The sequence below is a fragment of the Rattus norvegicus genome, chromosome 8 (genome assembly GCF_021556685.1).
Source record: "Rattus norvegicus strain SHRSP/BbbUtx chromosome 8, alternate assembly SHRSP_T2T, whole genome shotgun sequence".
In the NCBI taxonomy this organism is placed as follows: Eukaryota; Metazoa; Chordata; class Mammalia; order Rodentia; family Muridae; genus Rattus; species Rattus norvegicus.
Window position 1 is genome coordinate 61,127,888 of NC_141541.1, and position 18,038 is coordinate 61,145,925.

An 18,038-nucleotide genomic window follows, 5' to 3' on the forward strand; every position below is an offset into this window, starting at 1 on the left:
TCAACATCTTTAGTCATAAGGGAAATGCAAATCAAAACAACCCTGAGATTTCACCTCACACCAGTGCAATTGGCTAAGATCAAAAACTCAGGTGACAGCAGATGCTGGCGAGGATGTGGAGAAAGAGGAACACTCCTCCATTGTTGGTGGGATTGCAGACTGGTACAACCATTCTGGAAATCAGTCTGGAGGTTCCTCAGAAAATTGGACATTGAACTGCCTGAGGATCCAGCTATACCTCTCTTGGGCATATACCCAAAAGATGCCTCAACATATAAAAGAGACACGTGCTCCACTATGTTCATCGCAGCCTTATTTATAATAGCCAGAAAATGGAAAGAACCCAGATGCCCTTCAACAGAGGAATGGATACAGAAAATGTGGTACATCTACACAATGGAATATTACTCAGCTATCAAAAACAACGAGTTTATGAAATTCGTAGGCAAATGGTTGGAACTGGAAAATATCATCCTGAGTGAGCTAACCCAATCACAGAAAGACATACATGGTATGCACTCATTGATAAGTGGCTATTAGCCCAAATGCTTGAATTACCCTAGATCCCTAGAACAAACGAAACTCAAGACGGATGATCAAAATGTGAATGCTTTACTCCTTCTTTAAATGAGGAAAAAGAATACCCTTGGCAGGGAAGGGAGAGGCAAAGATTAAAACAGAGACTGAAGGAACACCCATTCAGAGCCTGCCCCACATGTGGCCCATACATATACAGCCACCCAATTAGACAAGATGGATGAAGCAAAGAAGTGCAGACCGACAGGAGCCGGATGTAGATCGCTCCTGAGAGACACAGCCAGAATACAGCAAATACAGAGGCGTATGCCAGCAGCAAACCACTGAACTGAGAATAGGTCCCCTATTGAAGGAATCAGAGAAAGAACTGGAAGAGCTTGAAGGGGCTCGAGACCCCAAAAGTACAACAATGCCAAGCAACCAGAGCTTCCAGGGACTAAGCCACTACCTAAAGACTATACATGGACTGACCCTGGACTCTGACCCCATAGGTAGCAATGAATATCCTAGTAAGAGCACCAGTGGAAGGGGAAGCCCTGGGTCCTGCTAAGACTGAACCCCCAGTGAACTAGTCTATGGGGGGAGGGCAGCAATGGGGGGAGGGTTGGGAGGGGAACACCCATAAGGAAGGGGAGGGGGGAGGGGGATGTTTGCCCGGAAAGCGGGAAAGGGAATAACACTCGAAATGTATATAAGAAATACTCAAGTTAATAAAAAAAAAAAATTAAAAAAAAAAAAAACACATGACTGTTGACTTGAACATCACTGAGATCAGAGCCCATCAAACAATACTTTGTCAGTAACCATACCTAGCTGCAAGAGAAACGGGAGAAAAGAATCTCTAGCTAGCAGTGGGTAGAGAGAACAGAAGAATGGGCGGTGCCTGAAGTGAAATTTGAGAAATCCACTATGAGGAGAAAAAAGGAAAAAGTCGATACCAGGACAATTATCATCCCCGCCACAGTCATCCCACTCTACATTAGAAGGTTTCATATCAAATTTCAGATTACTGACATTTTAAAACAAACAAGAAGCTTTAACAACACCAAGTTTAGATCCTAATGTAACAGTTAGATGGCGGTAGATAACAGCTGCTCCTTTAGGGAACCTGGGAAGCTTCCTTTTTGTTCACAGTTCCCATCAGGCTCTCATCTCCTACCCATGGTCCATCTCCACTATCCATCCATATTGTTACATTGTTAGTCCAGACTCTGGGCCTGGGGAGCTCTCACTTGAAGCCCACACCACCTCTTAGGGTTCATGCACCAGTGCTTTCCCTGCATCATCTTGTATTCTCCTCAGAGCAGTTTTGCAAGGCCGCTTTCTTTACTCTCTCATGGAGCTAAACCAAGGCCCAGTAGGACTAAACTACTTAAAGTTTATCTAGAAACCGACAGATACAAACAAACACAAATTCTTGATTTCTTTGATGCAAGTGTCCATGTTAGGATGTAGGTGAATGGGGTGGGAGCAGAGAGAAGTGCAGCATGCTTCAATCTAGCGTTTCCTTTGGTGAGACAATTTTCTTATTTCTTGCCTGGGGTATCTTTAATCTTCTGACACAAGAATCCTCAGATGTGGTGATTGAAGTAATTAAAGGACTATATCCTAAGAGTCAAATGAAGTGAGCACACCAGCTTAGAGTGGAAGTCTTGGGAGGAACTCCTACTCTCTGAAAGGTCCTAGGGCTTCCACTGAGCCTCTAAGTGAGTGCCAGTCCTACCTGCACTGTCTACCTGATTCCTCGAGCTTCTAGGTTCCCCTTTGGTATTCTCACCATTGAGTTACTTTGCCTCTTCCATGATGTCACTCCTGACTAAGGAAGCTCCCTCCCCATCAGCCATTCTTAGCTCTTGGGGCTTTCAGTTCTTATTGCTGACTCTCAGTGCCCTGTTTCTACGTGTGCCTCCAATATCTTTAAGTAGGCCACAAGCCTGCAGGATATAACCAACACAGCAAACCCCCAATAAATTAGGTTACAAGTTTCTTGTCTTCAAAAACTCAGATGAAACACGTTATTTTTCCATTCTTGAAGCTTGTCAGTTCTTGTTTCCTTCTGAGAAGTTCACAATCACTGTAGAATGGGAAAGAGTATGAAAGAAGTAGAGTACGTGCTGCCTCAGAATTCAGAGATCAAGTCTATAGTTTGGGCTCCTTCTCATTCATTCATCTATCCATCCATCCATCCATTCATTCATTTATTAATTTTGCTGGGTATGCACTATGAACCAGACCTTGAAATTAGCACCAGGAACCCAAGGAAACAAGATGAGGCTATGGCCTCCATAAGTCTCCTTCCTGTTGAAGGAAAGAAAGACAAAGGCAAGAAAAGAATTGCAAAGTCAAAGAGGCTCTATTAGAAGTCGGAACATGGGCAAGGAGTGAAAAAAAAAAGCCACGTGAAAGAGATGCCATTTCTCTGTTCCCAAGTGTTCTCACGAGGCAAGATAGACATAATTGTTTTACCTCTGCTTGGCTTTTGCAATCAAATGAAGTGAAGTTCTGGATTCATAAGATATCATTATGGAAATTTTTAGTTTTGTTCTCCCACTAGTCCTGACAACCATCATTAATCTTCATAGTTCTTACTCATGTTTAAAAAAAAAAAAAAAGCAAATGATTCACAGCTACATAACAATTAGTGATAAAGTTAATTAAAATCCGGGTTTCTTAACTCTTCTTTTTCAGACACTGCTCACCGCTTGACATGAAATATCACTGGTGAGAGATTAGTGGAGGCAGGTACTCATTAGCAAGGGGCTGAAAAACCCCACTTGCAGAGGGTACATATTTCTTCCTCCATAACAAGATGGAGATACTTTTAGACCGTGTGACTTTTCAAAATCCCTAGGAAGACAATGACAAGAGAGTCTGCAGATGCAGGAGGAAGAATCATGATACAGGGGAGTGTTGGTGTGTGGGTGCCTTTCTACAGCTCTTCCTCACAACGGCCTTGTGATACGTGCTAACAATACAGTCGTCTTTGATGGAAAACTCTCTGTGGATGGACTCTGTCATCCTGTGACCCACCTGAATGAGTGACTACAGGGAGGGAGGGAGAGAGGGAGAGGCAGGGGAGGGTGTAGGGAGGGAGGGAGAGAAGGAGGGAATTATCCAAAATGACATCTCCACTAATATTCTCCTAAAAATGGAGAATTAGAAGCAAGCCACTGTAGAACACTATAGCAAATGCAGTCAGAGCTTCCTCTCCCGTGTACCCAGCACTCCTGAATAAAACCCAGCAGGGACCATAAATTACTGGCACTGTATTTAACTCAGCAGAACAGAGGCACAGGCCTGTCTCCTGCCAGTCACGACTGGCTCCCAGGAAGGAGGAAAAACATGAGGTTCTTGGGTGCCGATTATGTGTTGTTGAAAACTAACAATGGCATTCACTCAAAAGCTAAAAGGACCATGAGTCAGCTCTGACAAATACAGCAAGCCCTCACTAGCTAAAGACTTGAAGAATTGTCTAATCTAATCTAATCTATATATCATTTAGATCAAAGCTGGATACTGCTCACTGCTCTGTGACTCATTCAAATAATGTTTGGAGCAAATTGTATATTACTTATTTTCTTCAATAAACTAAGAGTCTTGATTCTATCGCCCAGAGCCTGTTTGTCACAGAGAGAAGGGAAATTGTGAAGAATGGAGTCAGAACGGATATAGCTCTGTCCTCACCTTCCCTTTAAGCAAGTAAACTCAAGAGTTTCAACAAATGGTGTAATTTGTACGCTGTAATAAAATAAAATAAAAAATAGGAAGCATTCCCACTGGGCCTATTGGAGATTTAATTACTATCTTTGTAGGCAGCCGGTGAAGCCTTCAACACCTTTTCCTATTGCACACATCATGTACCCATTGTAGTCCCATCTTCCCAAGAGATACCAAACCATCCATGAGCAATACACTGAGTGAAGCCATGTCCCTTTATCTACATTATACACTAGAGGACCCAAGATGGCCAAACTCATGCTCTCTGAGACATCAGCTCTCTTAATCAACACTGAAAGAACATTTACCCCTGATTTTGTTCACAGCATATCTCTTCTATGCAGAGATTTCTAAACTACCGAAACAGAATGGCAGAGCAAACTAGCCTGAGACATGATTACTAGAGTAGAAGAAGGTCCACAGAGCAGCAGGCAGTAAAGAAAGAGAAAAGATAACAACAACTGAGTTATAGGACTTGGAGACAGGGAGAAAGTTGGGGACAGCTTCTCCTCTTAATCAGGGACAACTTCCCCTTTACTCTGGGTAATTTTTGAGCTGTGTTGCAAAAAATAGCTAAGTTGTATAGTTTGTTTTCTTGCTTCTCTGTATGACCTAGCACCAAGCTATACTCATTCTGCCTGAGATATTTTCCGAAGGAAGAAAGGAAGTAAAGGAGAAATGTATTTTATAGACACACACACACACTCACACACACACACACACACACACACTCACACACACACACACACACACACACACACACACATACACATATAGCAGGCATCCATTGACTTGCCTGGACTCTGCTTTCCATACTCAGCAGGATCCTGACCCCCGGACAAGGTTGATTGGTTCACGAATGGGCTATTGACACAGGGACCAGAGTGCCAAGTCTTTAGAATCTGGGATTAGAACCCAGAAGGAGAGCTTTGGCCCTCTGGATAAGTCTATGACTTAAAAACCTGAGCTGTTTAGAGAGTCTGTGCCTCCTACCAGGTGAACAGGGAACAAAGAGAACTCATGAAGTGGGCACAGAGAGAAAGGCAGAGCAGAAAGGAAGAGTGATGAGCGACCGGAAGTGCAATCTAAATGCCTCCTGAGCGACCGGAAGTGCAATTTAAAACCCTCCTGCCTCGTGGGTCTTCTGATGCTCAACTGTAGTCCTGCCTTGATGTTCCTGGAATCTCTCTGTTTACTTTCCAGTGAATTTTCCGCATTTTGTTTAAACCATATTTACTTGTCTGATATTTTGAACCAAAACCACTTTCTCTGATGACAAGGGAGGCTGAGGTGGAGGGAATTCTAGGCAGAAGCTTATCATAAACAGAAGCCCAGTGGTCTGCAAAAGCTATGTTACTTAAATGGGTGGAAGCGTGGTCCTCTACGACCTGAAAGGAACAGGATCTTTATATGCCATCAAACCCGAATATAAAAGGATGATTCATGAAAGTAATACACCATCTTCGGCTGCACATTTCAACCTTTGGCGTGGACCTCATCAAACAGTCTAAGAAGCTGTTCGGGTTACACCTAACAAAGAAGCAGAGGGGAGAGCTTTCAGAAACATGCACGGCTTAGACTGTGGGAACTAATTAAGTTTAGAACCCTGTAAAGAGTCAGGCTGGAGAGATGGCTCAGAGGTCGAGAGCACGGATTACTTTTGCAGACTCGCCTTCCAATCCCAGGAGTCATGTCAGGAGCCTCCAACCACCTACAGCTTCAGTTCCATGAAATCCAGTGCCCTCTTCCAGCATGCGTGTGTATCTGCACTCACATGCACATACCCATCCACAGACATGCACAAACATGCATAATTAAAATTTTAAAATTAAGGAGTCATCAGGAACATAAAATGGACATTATCATTGAACAGAGAGACTGATATACCCAAATAGGGCTGGTTTGGGTTTTTTTGTTTTGTTTTTTTTTTTTTTCCTCTCACATTCAGTGAGATGCAATGGTGACAGACCCAGGAATAGTTGACTTCTGCCCACACAGAAACTCTGCATTCTGTGACCAGAGGATCACCATCTCCATATGCATAGTGATTAAAATTCATGTATTCAAGCATCTATTCCTCCATAAACAGCAGTATTAATCTCCCACGGTGCTTTCTTTTTACCTCTCCCATCATGTCAGAAGTCACTAGCACAGCCCCTGGTAAAATTTTCAGGCCACTGTCTACTCTGAGGTATGTTTTCATATACTAATGTGCAAGAAAGTCTGTCCTAACACTAAATACCTTTTCATAATATGGAGCCACAGTATGGCCCACTTCTGGAATCACAACACAGTGAATTACCCATCGAACAAATATGCAGGGTAAGTCGTATTAGCATTACAAAGGGTGTTACAAAATGAGCCTGCTCTTGGCAAAGGATTGAGCTCCTGGGTTCCTTTAATCTGCTTGCTTCTGCTGTACAATTAAAATATGATGTGATTTTTTTTTCCAAACACCATTTACAGACACTCTCCTAGGAATATAATTATTGTTATGTGGTGAGTTTAACCTACATTGAACTTAATATCTTTGGCAAAGTATTTCTAAATCATAGCTCTGGGAAGCTCTTCAAGGAAGCCAAGAGTAGACGCTGCCGTTTTGCTGCTTAGCACGGGTGTGTGTGTGTGTGTGTGTGTGTGTGTGTGTGTGTGTGTGTGTGTGAATCAACAGTCTTGGTTGTTGCTGCTCGATGTCTAGCGTTCATGTGACCAAGATGTGTGTGGATACCATGCACACACTCACACAGACTCAAAGGCATTTCCTGGCACACAGATAAACCATCTGCAACTCTCAGTTGAGGAGCTGCATACCGATCTGCGTTGCAATATTTCCCTACCTGACTTTCTGAGGGTTTCCAAAAATAGCTCACCTTAAGGTAATTAGAGGCTCGACTATTTTCCTTTGTCCTCTGACCAATTACAAAAACTAACATTTTACAAAAGATTCACTGTGATACAGGGGAAACATCGGGATTTTTTTTTTTTTTTTTTTATGATCGCTCGGTGAGAGAAAACTGGCCCGAGACATTGAGGAATCCACAGTGCTTTGCCAACCAAGGCCATTTTACTCCATCGAGAATCAGACCACATATTCCAGCCACGGGGCTTTGATCAGCCAAATATCAGAGCATCTGCTAACTATGGAGCCAGAAGGAAGGAGCTGCTTATAAATGCTTTTTTTTTTCCTCTCTATGCCTATATTTGCCCATTTGAGTACACAGTTGAAAAAAAATCTATATTCTAGTTGTAGCTCCTCCTGGCTCTGTGTCCTTGGAAACATCTCAGTTCCAATGCAGAACAGTGTATCTCTACATAGGTCTGGCACCAGTGGTTGACAGTCCAGCAGATACTCTCAGTCCTTTTGTCATTTAATTATCTTCTTTATCGCTGAGACTACAAGTGTGCTATTTTCTGACTTTCTTTTTGGTCAGGGTTCTGTGAGTCTGCAGAGAGGTATTCTAGAGAAGTTTATCCTTTAAAAGGGTGAGATATGGGAGAAAACCACTCTCTCTCCACCCTGGAGATACACACACACACACACACACACACACACACACACACACACACACATATTTTTAGAGTTTCTGATGGGAATTGGATGCTTGGACATTGCTATACAGAGGCATGATTGAAAAGAAAGACCAGGAAGAAAGCAATATTTTTGTGAAATCATCACCCAACTCATGAGCTAACAAACTGCAACTTCCTGCAGACTTCTTAAGGGAACAGCATATATCCTTACGATGCAAATTACGGACACCAGAGTTCCTCTAACTTCCAATGAGTGCATCCCAGCAATCCTCCTATGAAATATGAGTCTCTGACTACAGCCTATCTTTAGAGCTGTGTAGAGGATAGATTTATGAGACAACTTATGTATCCATGCTTAGCATCTCTTTCCTCTCAGCTAGCTTCCTTATGAAGAAGTAGCATAGTCACATGGTTACAGTGTTCATTAGATTGATACATTTTGAAATACTGTGTTGCTTTTCCCGTAGGAAGGTAGAGCCTCCCTCAGCAATGGGAGAGGAGCTTTCAAATGGCAGAGGCATTTCCTTTGCCTACAAGCTCAGGCAAATGATAAGCCAAACTGATAGGACGAAGGGACCAACATAGGAGTTAGCCCAGATTCATGACAAAACAGGGAAGATTAGCTGAATGAGATCTGAGAGGTCCTGACAGAAAGGTTCCAAGTGATTTTCTAACTCATATATCCCCAGGAATTTCCACTGGACTTTAAGCATTTCTGTGGCCAGAATTTTCTTAACACACACTGAGAGAAATACCAAACAACCTTGACAACTTTGAAGCCCTGAGGAGACAGGAGACAGAACAGATGGTTCTGGAAGTGGTTCAGGATAGTTAAAAAGGGAACGTAGGTTTTCCAGCTATAGGTCTGTGTTTGAGTGTATGTTCTACCACCTAACCCCTGGGGTCTTAAAAGAGTCATTGAGGTGTTCTGCAAATTATTCAATGTACTGCCCCGGCTTGCCTTTCTTCATGACCAGTAGAGAAAACCGATAAGACCATAAAGCAATGTAAACTGTAGAGTGCTGTGTAAGTAAAGAAGCTATAAACTTTAATGATGAGGATCAGGTGATAGCCAAATGGCTCGAGAACCTGGGAGCTGTGGAAAGCTAGGTGGCAAACAGCCTGGCTTAATATGTCACAATAAGGTAGGTCTTTCTTGGTTCAGTTTCTCTGTGTCTAGCTATGGAATCTATACTGGAGTTAGACTCAATCCATGGCTTCAAACCCAGTAACCAGCTACTTGATAGTTACCTTAATTAATATCACTGCTGTTAGAAACACCCATGGCTCTGGGTTCCTTTCTCCCCCTGTCTGCTCTGTTTTTTTTCAAAATGTCAAACCTTCTATGAAAATAGTCTTCCTTCATTCATCCTCTGGTCCAATCAGGGAGTTGGATAGGTGAAGCCCAGTGGAACTGAGAAAGAAATCTGGGTGAGAGGCTACAAACATTCAACCTTTGTTGAGCGAGACTCAAGTTAGTTACAAACTAACTTCCTCTTGGTACATTTTCTGTTGCTATAACAGAGCACAGGGGACTGAAGAACTTATGAAGAATAGAAATTCATTTGGTCATGGAGGCTAAAAGTACATGATTAAGGGGCTATATCTAGCAAGGGCTTTCATGCTACATGGCCTCCCAGGAACAAATCCACTCTCACAGCTGTGGATAATATAGCTCCGTTGATAGAGTGCTTTAGAGCACGCACAAAGCCCCTGGTTCTGTCCTGTCACTCCATAAACACAGTATGGTGGTGCCTGACTATAATCTCCACTTGGAATTCCTTCCAAGTGCAGAAGGTTCAAAAGTTCAAGGTCATCCTCTGCTATGTAGTGAATTTGAAGCTAGTCCATGCTCACAAGACCTTGTCTCAAATAAATAAATAAATAAATAAATAAATAAATAAATAAATAAATAAACAAACAAACAAACAAACAAATCCCTTTCATGATGATGACTTTGCAATGAAGGTCCAGTCTCCTTTTATTGGACCTCGCATCCTGTGGCACAGGGTTCAAGTTTCCACCCCATGGATTTCAGGAGATAAACTCAGACCACAGCACTAACTGCACAGCACTGAGCTAGGCCCATCTTCCCAAAGTCTCAGTTTCCATTGTCGGCCATATGCTCTAATCATGCCTGTTTGACTTCCCTCCTGGGAGATGTATGGTGCTCACATGAGATGGCCAAAGGAAAAGTAAGCTGGATTCTCAAGAGCAGTGCACAGACATAAGATTTCTCCCGGTTGCCATACAGATGTTAAGGTGGTGAGCTCAGAAGTCAGACACTCCTCGGCAGTGCCCAGCTCTGCTGTCTCCTGCTACACCATTCTTAGAGAATCCCTTCCCAATTCAAACCTGAATCCCCTTTCTGGGGAAAAAAAAAAAAAAAGCCTTAGCACTTAGTACACAGATTGTTTTAGTGACTACATTAAATTTAAAAACCTTGGCTCCTCATTAAGCAAACACTTGCTGTAAATGTTGGTTGTAATCCTGCCTCTGTTGTTTTTGCTTGTTTTGTTTCCTTCTCTTTTAAGTCCTTGTCACAGTCATAAATCACAGAAACGTGAAGAGTGAAACACAGAAACGTTCTCAGCATGTGCTACCTTCCTGGGAAGCCTCTCTAAAACATCAAACGGCCTCTTGGGGTGCTATTGAGATTTAGAATTGATATACTAGGAGGAGGCCAAAGCCTTAAATTCACTATGCCAGCATCCAGACTCATCCCGTCCACCACTGCTGGCTTAGGCCCTTGGGTTACCCAACAAACACCTGTGCTTTGATGTAGACCACAGCCTACCAGGGCCCAGCATTACTCCCACTGGGTTCAGAGAAATCCACCAAGGTAGCACAGTAGCCCAGCACAGGTGCCTTACAGAAGGCTCTTCAAACCAAGCCTCCACCCTCTCATTCTCTGACCTGCAAAGTGCCTCTGCTCTGAGCATTCTGCCTCAGCTGCACACAAAGCCAGACATCAGTCTTACCAAACCCATAGCCTTCCAGGGCATGCCTTACCAGAGTGGCAAAAACTGACCTTCCTTCTGTTGCTACCCCAACATGATGTGCCTTGATGTACGGATCCATGAATAAATGCATACGAATGCATTTACATTGAAATAGCACATCCAGCCTTTTCACTTAATCTGCTTGTCCCAATCATATAATATCGCAGGGCTTTGGAGCGCAGTGCCTGAAGTCCTGCCAGGTGCTGCCGAAGTCCCTCATGCTATTCCATTATCTTCTTCAAATTCCTACAGCTAGACCAAGAGAGCTCTTAAAACTGGATGAAGGCCTCCACCGTGTCACAATGAGTCAGCTGTGTTGATTAGGACAAGTAGATGTTCAATCAGTGATCAGCAGGGTGATGAACCAACAAGAGAACAGATTTTAGAGGTTTCTTCCAAAGCTCATCACATCTGGTCCCCACCACTAGCTCACATCTGGGCCCCTAACTAGCTCGTTTCAATGTGAACTTTTTCTTTGTAAAAATCCATTCAAGTTAGAAATAACTAGCAACCTTATTTTGGAGATAATTACATCCATACTGGACACATACACTGGATATGTTTATATAGTAGAGTTGTACTGACTGAGATATTATTATTCATGTACCGTCTTTGATCTAATCTAAGCAATCCATTCAGACACATGAGTTTACTCCTCCTAACTTCTCTCAAAAGTCAAAGCCCCTGCTTCTTGCTAAACCCGTTTGGTCTCCCCAAGTCTTCCCACCACTCCTTTAAGAAACACTCAGAAATGTTCATTAGGTGCTCACAGCGTGTCAGGCACAGCAGCAAGTTGCAGAACATGGCAAGTGACAGAACAAACACAATCCCATTTTTCAAAATTTCATAGTCATTAAAGCATTTTCTTTAAAACTAATGAAGTGGGGCTGGAGAGATGACTCAGCAGTTAAGAGCACTGATACTCTTGCAAATGACCTAGGTCAGGTTCCCAGCACCTACATGGAAACGAACAACTGTCTGTAACTCTGGTTCCGGGGATCTAATGCCCTCTTCTGACCTCCACAGGCACGGCATGCACACAGGCATATGTGCACACAAGACACTCATACACATAAAAGAAAATAAATCTAATAAAATACATTTTTAAAACAATAAAAAGGTATAACGCATCCACAGGCAAAGGGTAGAATAAAAAAGGCACATAACATATGTGCTGGTTAGTCTTAGGTCAGCTTGACACAGATCAGAGTTATCTGAAAGGAGAAAATGCCCCCATAACATTCAGCTGGAGAGCATTTTCTTAATTAGTACTTGATAGGGGGAGGGCATAGTCCATTGTGTGTGGTGCCATCCCTAAGCTGGTGGCCCTGGATTCTATAAGGAAACAGGCTGAACAAGCCAGGGGAATCAAGCCAGTAAGCAGCACCCTGCCATGGCCTCTGCTTCAGCTCCTGCCTCCAGATTCCACTTCCTGTCCTAACTTCCTTCAATGATGAACAGTGATATAGGAGTAGAAACCAAATAAACCCTTTCCCCCCAACATGCTTTTTGGTCATGGCATTTTGTCACAGCAGTAGAAACCCCAACTAAGACAGCATATAAATGTAGGAAGTCTATACTCCTAGGTTCTCATGTTAGAAGCTTAGAGGGTGTCCAACCCAGGACTGTGGGCTGCATACAGGTGGGAATAGCTATGAATGAAACCCAACACAAAACTGTAAACTTACTTAAGTCTTTATAAGATGTTTCTTTTGTTCTGGTAACTCAACTGAGCATTCTTAGGCATGAACTACGCAGATGACATGTCTTGATATTGCCATGTCAAAGGTTGGGGACACCAGCCAGGTGAGCGTACCCCAGTCCCACCCAGTCAACAGATCTTCCATTTTTTTTCTTTTAGGTTTAATTTTGTGAGCTGAGTTTTCAGGATTTTGTTGCCGAGATTCATGTGTATCCTATTCTAAACCCCTGAGCCTGTTTTGCACTCGCATCTACAATATTTTGACATGGTTTGCACCTGGGAGTGGATCTTAAAGATTTGTTTAACCATAAATGTTTCTGGCTTACTTCTCTTCAGGGAGAAAGAACTCAGAACTTGCTGTGTATTTTACCTTTTAACTACGAAATTAGTGAGCAAACTTGAAAATCACAGTAGCCGTTTCTTTCCCTTGAGATGTACGCAGGTTTCAGCAAAAAAATAGAGGCCTAAACTTGCTGGTTTTAAAGGTGCTGGGGAAAAAATCCCTTCTTGGAAGAGATCTGCTGAGAGACAGAATAAAGAATGAGCAGAGAAGACAGAAGTCAAGATCTGAATTCAATGTCAGGTTCTGACATTTGCAGGCTGGATTACATGTTTAAGATTAAGCTATAATCCCTGCCATTAACAAGCAAGCGTGTGACTGAGGAAGTACATAGATACATCATGGAAAACATGTATAATGAAGGATTCGGTCAGTCAGTTCTTAAGGAGGATTTGGGCCTGCGAGGGGACGGAGAAGAAAAGAAAGTGCCATAGACTGGACATTGTCACCTCATTATTTCTTGTCCTTTTTATAGGCAAATATTTATGCCATTATAATTTTTAAATTTTTAAAAATGTAACTGAAATATGATTTCATCAGTTCCCTTCTCTCTCCTCCCTCTTACTTCCAAACTCATGGCCTCCTTTTCTTTAAATATTGTTGTTACATCTGCATATAAACAATTGAACACGTGCTGAGGGCATGCGCCTGCGTGTTCCTAGGGCTGACCACTTGGTGTCAGATGACCAATCAGGAACCTTCTCTCTGCAGTTGTTATTTATTTGCCTGTAGCTCTTTATCTGGGATGGGGGGTGGAGTGGGGGCTGTGAGATTTCTATCTATGGGAATTCTATCAACTGTTGTTGGGACTGCCTGGGTCTTGTTTAGATGGCAACACTGTTGAGATTTCATGGTGTGGCTTCCCTGTCAGAGAATTTTATGATGGATCCTAATACCCATCATATTAGGAGGTGGGACTTGGAGATGTTCATAGATGATTGGTGGGTTAGTACTCTTATAAAAAGAGGACCGAGAATGCTAGCTAGCCCTTCCATCACATGAGGATACATCAAGAGAGTGCTCTCCATGAACCAGAAAGTAGATTTTCACCAGATGCCAAATCTACTAGTATCTTGCCCTGGGGCTTCCCAGCAGCCAGGACAGAAAGAAGCAAATTTCAGCTACCTGGTTTATTCTGCTTAACAGTTCAAATAAGCATAAGACAGGAAGACACAAAAAAGAAGCTACTCTGAGTTGTAAGGCAATATTTAAAATTAGCCATGGGTAGAAAAAAAAAGAGAGAAACTGAGGCAAGGTGGCCATTGGAACTGTTCCATTTCTGGAGATTGAAAGACCAGGTTCAATTTATGGGGATTTATTTACTGTGCAGAGAAGAAGATGCCCAAGTAAATAAGAGGCAGGGAGCCATCTACACTGTGATCATGAGGTCTGTCTCACTTGGGACATTCAGGAACCCACCCAACTCCTAAATGTTGTTTTTACATTCAGTTGCCCTAGGTTCTATAGAAATTCATGCAGAAATGGGTTCTCTTATTCTATTATTCTAGTGTCTCATCATACAGGTTATTCATGATGAGAATAATGAGACCCTCTCTCTGTCTCTGTCTCTCAAACACACACACACACACACACACACACACACACACACACACACACACACAAACACCTACTCTCTGTCTTCGGCCACTCTCCCCTTCTTCCTCGAGTGTCTGTACTTCTTGCCTTGGCTTCTCCCCATCTACTGTCTACTTTCCAGTTCACTGCACTTGAACTCACGGAGAAAGGGACTCTGTTAGTAAGACCCACCCAGTACAGAATAGCCCTGCTGAGCAGAGCTCTCAGACTAGGCTATAGGTGGGATGTAGGTCAGTGGTGCCTGTGCTCATTTTTGCCTGTTATCTACACAGACAGCAGCAAGGCCACACGATTCAAAGCATGCTGCCCTGCGCATTGATGCTTTGCTCAGCAGCATCTTCCCTGAGTGCCCCCAAGCAAAGGGTTTTTTTTTCCTATGGAGGTAGAAAAGCAGCTCTGCTTGGAACTGCGTGCTGCTCAGCTGGGTGGAAAAATAAAGTTGGAACAGGATGTAACTGTGTATGAAACTGACCTGGGCCCTGGAGGGTCTTCTGTTCAAATAGAACAGAAGTGAACAGCAATCCACACATACAGCACTTTGAATCAACTAAAACCCAATGCTGACATGCTCTTCAACACGAGACAAGAAAATCCCAGCTCGGTGAATACATATAAGGGCTTGTCTTGTATTTGGGGATGGACAGGGAAGAGAGGGCCTTAGTCAAGACCAGTTCATCCACTCACAGAGTTAACGAGACCCCCAGTGATCTGACATTCTTTTCATGGCCTTTGTGCCAGGTGAAGGACACGAGAAACTTTACCATCTGCGTTCTGCTCTAACCTCCTCCAGGGCGCACAGTGACGACCTTCTGAAGCAGAACGATAGCCCTGAGGGAAGATGCCGACATTGAGAGCAAGCCTCTGCTTCCTTTTCGACCAAGGGATGACATGGGCAGAATAGGAGCTCAGCTCTGGAGCCCACATCCACAGATCTCTACCACACAGGTCTTGCCTGCCCCATTAGAGAGCATGGTTATGAAAAAGACTAGCTAAACGAGATGCTTCATCACAAGGCGGTGTGTCTAGGAGGAGGTTGGTGTAATAGCTGGGTGTTCAGAAGGAAATGGAGCAAACGAGGCAGAGAGCATCTCAGAAAGGCAGCGTGCCAGGGCTGAGATGAGAGTCCACTGCTGACTGAAGGGACAGGGAGAGCAGAGAGGAGCTGGCTTTGGGGACACATGAGAAACCAGTGAGGCAGGAGTATATCTTTCAGGACTGATTTGGTAGAAAGGATATGGCAGTACTTCAACTGAGGCTTTAGGACAAGTGAAAAGCCAGATTCCCAAGCTGAAACAGCAGCAGAAGCAAATTTGGATTTTGAATCTATACCCTACAGAACAAGAAAATCATACAAAGCCATAGAGAAAAGTCTCACAAGTACAAGACGAGGAGGAGAGGCTATCTCCATAGCCTCTACCTTCCAGGTGGGCAAGGCCACCGCTGCAGGAAGGGGGGTCCAAAAACCTGGATCAGGACCTTGCGCTTTGAACTGTTTCCCGATCTCCAGTCAAGCACTTACACCATCTCAGAGCCATAGTGGACTCCTGGAGAGAGTGGGATCAGGAATGCCTGCCTCACAGTGCTGCTGAGGTTGCCAGAATCCTCTGTAGATGCTCCATAGCCTTCTATAGGAGAAGGAGGCTGCTACGTACCATGTGATTCCACATATAGCACACTAAAACAAACATAAATCCTTGAAAAAATAAAAGACCAAAGGTTCCTGGGGAGGAAAAATGAATGTGCAGAGCACATAAGAGTCTCAGGGCAGTGAAAATAGTACATGCGAGATTTTCATGGTGGCTAGATGTCAATACTCATTTCTCCAACCCCCTAAATAGTACGATACAAAGAGAGGGCCCTATGCCTACTATGGACTCTAAGAAGTCACCATGGGGGTCAATGTGTTTTGTCAACTGTAACAAAGCACGGCTCTGGTAGGGCATGCAGATAATCGGGGAGGTTACATGTGCATAGACATAAGAACAGACACTGTATGAGAAATCACTACCCCTTCAGCTCAATTTTGTTATACACCTAAAACTGCTAAAAAAAAAAAAAAAAAAAAAAAGCTACTTCCTGGTTGCTGCCCCCGAGCTCGTAGGCAGCACCCCACGAGCAAACTTGAGCCTCGGGACCACAGGTAAGACAAACCTTCCTGCTCCAAATGACCTGCCTGGGGAACTCAGGACACACAGAGGCAAAATTCCTCTAGGACCAGACATTTCCGGTTTTTAGCGGGATTCCCAAACCCGCGGATCCCTGCCCACAGCAGCTCGCTGCTCCCAAACCCCCGTGGGAGAGAGACCTCACCGCCTGGCCAGGTGGGCACTCCTGAGGCTGCAGAGCCGAGGAGACCACCAACACTGCCCACCCCTGCCCACATCCCTGGCCCAAGAGGAAACTGTATATGGCCTCTGGGTTCCCGTAGAGGAGGGCCCAGGAGCGGCAGGACCCCTGCGCCTGAGACACCACCAGAACCTGAAGGGACCGACCAGATAAACAGTTCTCTGCACCCAAATCCCGTGGGAGGTAGAGCTAAACCTTCAGAGAGGCAGACATGCCTGGGAAACCAGAAGAGACTACACTCTGCCCACATTACTGATTCCAGAGGAAAACACCAAATGCCATCTGGAACCCTGGTGCACGGAAGCTCCAGGAAAGGGTGGCACAGATCTTCCTGGTTGCTGCCCCCATGGAGAGCTCGAAGGCAGCACCCCACGAGCAAACTTGAGCCTCAGGACCACAGGTAAGACAAACCTTCCTGCTCCAAGAGACCTGCCTGGTGAACTCAGGACACAGGCCCACAGGAACAGCTGAAGACCTGTAGAGAGGAAAAACTACACGCCTGAAAGCAGAACACTCTGTTCCCATAACTGGATGAAAGAAAACAGGAAAACAGATCTACAGCACCCCTGACACACAGGCTTATAGGACAGTCTAGCCACTGTCAGAAATAGAAGAACAAAGTAACACTAGAGATAATCTGATGATGAGAGGCAAATGCAGGAATCCAAGCAAAAGAAACAAAGACTACATGGCATCATCAGAGCCCAATTCTCCCACCAAAGCAAACATGGAATATCCAAACACACAAGAAAAGCAAGATCTAGTTTCAAAATCATATTTGATCATGATGCTGGAGGACTTCAAGAAAGACGTGAAGAACTCCCTTAGAGAAACACAGGAAAACATAAATAAACAAGTAGAAGCTTACAGAGAGGAATCACAAAAATCCCTGAAAGAATTCCAGGAAAACACAATCAAACAGTGGAAGGAATTAAAAATGGAAATAGAAGCAATCAAGAAAGAACACATGGAAACAACCCTGGATATAGAAAACCAAAAGAAGAGACAAGGAGCCGTAGATACAAGCTTCACCAACAGAATACAAGAGATAGAAGAGAGAATCTCAGGAGCAGAAGATTCCATAGAAATCGTCAACTCAACTGTCAAAGGTAATGTAAAGTGGAAAAAGCTACTGGTCCAAAACATACAGGAAATCCAGGACTCAATGAGAAGATCAAACCTAAGGATAATAGGTATAGAAGAGAGTGAAGATTCCCAGCTGAAAGGACCAGTAAATATCTTAAACAAAATCATAGAAGAAAACTTC